Here is a 7,456-nt window from a genome sequence, read left to right on the forward strand (position 1 = left end):
CGACAATCCCAATCGACCAGCGGCCCATGAGAACAACAATGACATTGTGAAAGGGTCTGGTGGTGCTGTTGGACTCACTGAAAACCCGTCAGCATTTCGAAAGTGGATGCTTGCAGGACCGGAACAAGCAAGAATGCTGAAGGAGTTTGAAGCAAGTCTCTCTGAGGGATCTGAGATGCACTATCACCATGAGGAAGGTCTATCAACTCAACAGAGCTTCAGAGGGCAAGTTTTGAGCCTTGCCAAGACTATCAGTGATATGGGCAATCCCGTCATGAATGACACTGCAGAACTGTTGATGCTGGATACTTGTGATGTGATGAATGAATCAGTGACCAACACTGTCCGTACAGTGGAAAAACTTGGAAAGAGCCAGCATGATGAATACCACCAGTCAGTTTTGGTAGACTGCACTCGATCAATTCATGACCCCATCAAGAAAAACTTCCTTCCACTCTTCAAGTGTCCAACACCAAAGGAAAAATGGAAACAAGCTGGCAAAATAGCAACTTTGAAGGCTGATGTCAGCCTTTTTTCACAGCTGTACATTGTGGCTCAAAACAGGGAAACAGATGTGGCTACCTTTTTCCAGCACAAAAATAACCCATACCCACCATCTCTTTCAGACAGAGGAAAACTGCGCCTGGGCAAAAAGTCAGACTTGCTGAAGTGCCTGATACAAGCACCTGATACAGATACTCCAGGTTCACTTGAGACACAAGACCTTGATGATGACACTGATCGGACAGCTCAGTTGGAGAATTGAATGTTGTAGAGCTTGATGCAGGTCTACTTTCTTCCATTGAGCAGACACCAGCATCAGAGCAGTTTGACCCCCCGAGTACTTTCGACACAAAGATTCTGGATGGCACTGCCGTTTTACATTTCCTCCCGACTGCTGGAATCTCAACGTTTGAAGATTATGCCAATGATGTTTTCCTACCATACATCAGACACCAATTGGAAGGTGCTGACAGAGTGGATGTGGTGTGGGACACATATCACAGCAGCAGTATTAAAGAGAGTGCACGAGAGAAAAGAGGTAAAGGAATCAGGAGAAGAGTTGCTGGTCCAAACAAGATCCCTGGAAAGTGGCAAGAGTTTCTCAAGGACTCAGACAACAAACAAGAACTCTTTGCCTTCCTGTCAGAGAAAGTTGCCACAGCTCAGTTCCCCGATGGAAAAGTAGTTGTCATTACATCAGGCCAGAATGTTCTCATCAGAGGAATGGATCACAGCATGCCAGACAACGATCATGAGGAAGCAGACACAAAGATACTGCTGCATCTGCAAAATGCACTGCAGACTGGGTCCTGTGCTTGCTTAGTTCGCACTGTGGACATTGACGTCATCGTCATCATCATTGTAAAGTTCCGCAAGCTTCAAGCAATGTGTCCAGCGGCAGAGATTTGGATTGCTTTCGGCACAAAAAAGAATTTCACGTACTTTCACATCAATGCCATTGCTCTAGCCCTTGGAGAGGAAAAGTCTACAGCCCTCCCCACTTTCCTCAGCTTCGCCGGTTGCGACACGGTCTCTGCCTTTTTTGGCAAAGGAAAACTGTCTGCATGGGCTGCATGGAAATGTTATCCTGCAGTAACAGAGGCCTTTAGGTTCATTGCAGAGAATCCTTTCGTTGCCATGGAGTTGAACAGCCACCACTTCAAATTGCTGGAACGCTTCACAGTTGTCGTGTATGACAAAACCAGCCAGCTGAGCTCTGTTGATGACGCCCGCAGAGAGCTGTTTTGCCACAGAGACAAGATGATGATGGAAGCCCTTCCTCCCACACAGGGAGCATTATTACAGCATTCAAACCGTGCTGTCTACCAGGCAAGCATTTGGACCACTGCTGACCAGGCCCAGCAGCAAGCACCATCTCCAGATGGATGGGGCTGGACTCTGGACAAGGACAGCAAGGCTTGGCTCCCTTTTTGGACGACACTGCCAATAGCATCTGAAGCTTGCAGCCAACCAGTCAAATGTGCATGCAAGGGTGCAAGAGGATGTGGCACCACATGAGGTTGCAGGAAAGCTGGATGGCAATGCACAAGACGGTGCAAGTGCAGCTGTGACAAATAGATCAATGAATATCCACATACTCGTACCAGCTGCGGTTGCCGATGTACATGCCAGAATTGCTTTAAAGACGTTTTCCTAAATGTTGAAAACTTTAAGGGGCTGAATAAGCAGTTATAAACACTAATATTTCTTAAACAAATTAATGTTTAATTGTCATGTTCACTGATACTATGGAAGCAAGTTACGTAAAATGTCGCGACATGATTTTTTTGGCCTTATTTTCGAGTTTTGTCAAACAATAAACAAATATCTCGCAAAAATATGAATGTTTATTGATTAAAAAATTATTTGAAATGTATCCTTATCTGATTTTATTCATTGAATAGATCATATTGCCTTTAAATTTGTTAAACATCTTGCTTAGACATGTATATGCAGTATTTTCCTCTATTAATGCTATGGAAAAATTGATGACGTCACATGACTGGGCTGCATTGGCCAAATTTGATGGGGCCTAGCAAAAAATTAATAAGTAGGGTCTACCGAATTTTACGTGTATTAGAAAAAACGGTCATACACGTAAAATTCCACTCGCGCAAAAAACACGAGTGTACGTGGGAGTTTCAGCCCACGAACGCAGAAGAAGAAGAAGAAGAAGAAGACTACAAACATCGTGGGGCCGTGCGGACCCATGTTTTTTAAAGAAGGAAATGAGAAGCATGGGTCCGCACGGCCCCACGATGACTTCCGTGTGTAGTCGATAACCCGGACGGGCGAAGGAGGCAAGAGGGGGGGGGGGGGGGGAGTTCTGGGAGTGAGGGTCGGTTGGCAGTGGGGGGGGGGGGATGGAGGTGACGGGGGGGGGGGGGTGGTGGTGGTGGTGAAGGAGTCAAAGGGAGGGGATCCTAGGAGTAAGGGTTGGTGGGCAGGGGACAAATCCAATTGGAAATCCGTGCATGTGAGTCCAGTAATGTGCGCGCGGTGACAGGGTAGTTAGCTGCACCAGTGGCGCAGCGCGGAGCCTGCAAAGTGATGCCGGGAGAGACATTTTTCAATCAGTCCCCACCTTTAACTATTATCTCCCGCTCCCTTTCCTCTCTCACCCCCTCCCCTCCTCTTCCCTCCCTTCCCCTCCCCTCCTCTTCCCTCCCTTCCCCTCCTCTCCTCTGCCCCGTCAATGCACGTTTCCTTTGACGCTGCCCTCAAAACAATTTCTGCATTTTGTCCAAGTCTCCTCAGTTTCCTCCCAAATCAACTTAGATTTGTATAGGGCAGACAATACCTGCGCCGTTTCAGCGGCACAGACGACGCTCTGCATATTATTGATGCTGCGATAGGGATTATGACGAGTGCTTGGCCTGTTTTCCTTTCACGCAACGTGTAGCGGGCTGGGAAAATCTGCAGTGCGTCGTCTGTCCTGCTGAAGTTACATCTATCTATATATATGTATACGACTTGTGTCTGTCTGTCTGTCTGTCTGTCTGTGTGTATGTGTGTGTGTGTGTGTCCGCAATGCCAAGCCAAAGTTCTCGGTGGATCTTTTTCAAATTCGGAGACCGTATTCAGCTACACCCCGGACACAACCTCATCAATCTGATATTTCAACACGTGCTCTCAGCGCGCAGCGCTGAACCGATTTTGGTTTTTCTCTGTTTTTCTCTGGATCCATTCCCAGTAACTCTTCCTTATCTTCTCCAGTGTTTTCAGCGTTTATCTCCCTTAGTTCTATGCAGGAAAATGCAGCGCGCTATTCTGGCCATCTGGCCAACTGTCGACGGTCCTCATCTCTAAGGCAGACTGATACCAAGAGGTGTAAGTTACACCCGCCTTCAGGCTCAGGCATTTTCAAACGCTCGACTCAAGACTATACACACGCAGACAATCGGGGAGCACGATTCTTGATGTTGCTACCTTTGCACTTGGAGGAAGCGACCCGAATTTCCAAACGATGAGACAATCAGGTAAATGAAAAAGAAGACAAAGAGAGAGAACAAAACAAATAAAGAAACTTGAGATAAAATACGTGCCTGGGCAAACCGAAGATATGCGACGTAACATCCCTTATTGTTCGTACAATGCTAACATACCAAAACGAAGTAGGTTGGGGAAAAAAACACGCCTCAAACATAAAACCCCACTCGTGTTGCAGCACACGCACGCAGGAAATGAAGAACAAGCAAACAGAAAACTCATTCTCTGCACAGGAAGCAGCTATAGGCTGTTGATTTTTGGTATGTGTCCAAGTTTCTTTTCTTTATTTGGTGTTTAACGTCGTTTTCAACCACGAAGGTTATATCGCGACGGGGAAAGGGGGGAGAGGTAGTAGGGGTGTTCACGACTTGTTTGAGATCATAAAGGTTGAACATATCTAACCATGGTTTATTTTGTTTTAATAAATCAATATTAAAATCTCCTAAGAGAATGGTTTCTTTTGATTCTAACAAAGAAGCATCTAACATATGTGAACATTTGTCCGTCCAGTTTACACGTTCTGCTGGATTTCTATAACAGAAACCAATAAGCATTGGAGGTGCTTTAGAGAGACTTTTGCTTTAAGAGGTTTAAGATGACGCGTCTTCAAATTGGACACTCCTTCTTCTTCTTCTTCTTCTTCTTCTTCTTCTTCGTTCATGGGCTTAGACTCCCACGTTCACTCATGTTTTTAGCACGAGTGGATTTTTACGTGTATGATGACCGTTTTTACCCCGCCATTCAGGCAGCCATACGCCGATTTCGGGGGAGGCATGCTGGGTATTTGGAATAATAGGCCGTGACTTGGAATAATAGGCCGTGAAAAGTAGGATATGCGCCGAAATGGCTGCGATCTGCTGGCCGATGTGAATGCGTGATGTATTGTGTAAAAAAAATCCATCTCACACGGCATAAATAAATCTCTGCGCCTTAAATATGTGCGCGATATAAATTGCATTAAAAAAATAAAATAAAAATCCCTGCGCTTAGAACTGTACCCACGGAATACGCGCGATATAAGCCTCATATTGATTGATTGATTGATATTTTTGTGTTTCTATAACCCACCGAACTCTGACATGGATTACAGGATCTTTTCCGTGCGCACTTGGTCTTGTGCTTTGCGTGTACACACGAAGGGGGTTAAGTCACTAGCAGGTCTGCACATAAGTTGACCTGCGAGATCGGAAAAATCTCCACTCTTAACCCACCAGGCGGCAGCGACCGGGATTCGAACTCACGACCTCCCGATCGGGACGCCGACATCTTACCACCACGCCACTGCGCCCGTCATTGGACACTCCAAAACACAAGTTTCAGAAAAGAAGGCACGCACGTACAGAATGTAGGATAAACAGAATGCTTCATATAGTTTGCTTGTGATACCAGGTTCACACTCGTCGTTTGTGTTCAGATATTGAAAAGCTCCTTGTCTCTCGCATTTCAAAAAATATATATTGGAGAAGAAGAAAAAAAGAGCGTAAACTGGGTATCACACAGCAAGCCCTGTAGTATTATCTGTATTAGACTTTCTTCCCACCCTCATAGTTCGATCAAGCTTATTGTTATTAAGCCCCCTTTTCTTTCTGTATATATCCTCCCCCCTTCTTTGCTTGTCACGTTCCACCTTACTTTTCGCCACTGCGCATTGTCTGGTCAGTTTTCTCCTCACTATTCCCCAACTACCCTCTTCGTTTTTGCCAATAGTTATAAGATGTTTGGTGGCTTGTAGACAGACCAGCTTTTTTGTTGGTTCGAGGGATTATTTATCGTCTTCTGTTTTATCTTTATCGACCAAGGCCAAAGGCACCAAACCAAGCCACGAAACAGCGTTTTTGGCACACGTAAGTGTAGCCAATGCAATGCTAACGTTTGTCTGTCCGTGCGTGCGTGTGTGATAGAAACTTTAACATTTGACTGAACACCGAAATACTAATTTTACCGGGTTATTATCCAAGCAACAGCTTCAAAGTATTGAAGCAATGATCAACGTTTCGTCGGCACGTATGTAGATAAAGTGTGTATCCAAAGAAAACGGGTGGTGGTGGGTTTTTTTTTGGGGGGGGGGTAAAAACAGGTGACTGGTTTGTGTTGTGTGTGGTATGTAGACCAGGTCAGGGGTCAAGGTTAGGTCAGATCGCGTGAAGGATTGTGGTATAGACTCACTTCTCAGTTCTAACCGAGCTGCATTCGCCGATTCGGGGAAGACGATTTCACATTGTTCGGTTTCGTAGCGGCTCCAGAAAAAATAGATAAAGAAGATACCAAAGGAGATTTCCTACAGATTGATCTGTACAGCGTGTTTTCAGTGTCTGCGCGAGGAAGCGCTGTCGAAATAGTATGCAAGCCAGATAGGCCTACCGTGCATCCCCCCCAGGGGTTGGCAAGACTGGTCAAGAAATGATTCCTAGAGTATCCTGAACACGAAACAAAAACTTTAACAGCAAAAAGTTGGGATGCTTAGGAGTTACAGCCCTTGACGTAAGGGTACCCTCGTGTGCGCTTACTGCGGCCGTTCGAAGTTTACTGTGAATCAGCTGCTGTAAATGAACAAGAAATCATGTTCTTTTGATCCCAATTTTTTTAATTTAGTTGTCAGTGAACCTGGTAGAACCTTGAGTAATCTCTGTTATTGGTCAACAGTTTGGCATCAGTAGTGCCTGTGTCACGATACGAGATTACCCCCGAAATGAGTTTACCCTCCGAAGTTCCACTTTGTACAAAAGTAGCAGATATTCTGTATAATTTCGACTGTTAAACAGTATAAATCGGCTCTAAACGACATTGTGGTAGCTGTAAAGACATCGCAGTACAATAGTGCGTCTCCATTGATTAAAAATTAACAAAATATTACTGCCCAGGTCGGCCATTGCTTGCAACATGTGCCGCCATTGCTCGTCTTCGCTAAAATTCCAATTTCAAGGGCTTTGTGGACTATTGTAACCTGTGTTGTATCCACAGGTACGACAATGTCGTTCATAGACAATTTATACCGTATAACAGTCGAAATTATTCAGAATATCTGCTACTTTTGTGCAAAGTGGAACTTCTGAGGGCAAACTAGTTACGGGGGTGCTGGATGACAAAGGCACGAGTGACTTCTTCAGAGACTATGAACAGTATAGAGAAGATGTCAGGCAAGGAAAACACGGGAAAACTCCCCAGTTCTGGATGTCCTATATGGACCACATCTGGCATGTACTGTCTCTCTTGTATGCTGTGAAAGCGAATGACTTTGAGTTGTATGCCCAGTGCTTATTGGCGATGCCTGATCTTTTCTTCAGCTTTGGGGGACAAAACTATGCAAGGTACCTCACCTTCTTTGGACTCTTCATCGCCAACATTGAGCTCTCACACCCAGGTTCCACCGAGCTGCTAAAGCAAGGGGCATTCAGCGTGGCAAGGTCTTTCATTCCTGGAAACAGATGTGCCGTTGACAAAACGATGGAGGAGACGTTTATGC

Source organism: Littorina saxatilis, linkage group LG15 (genome assembly GCF_037325665.1).
Source record: "Littorina saxatilis isolate snail1 linkage group LG15, US_GU_Lsax_2.0, whole genome shotgun sequence".
Lineage (NCBI taxonomy): Eukaryota > Metazoa > Mollusca > Gastropoda > Littorinimorpha > Littorinidae > Littorina > Littorina saxatilis.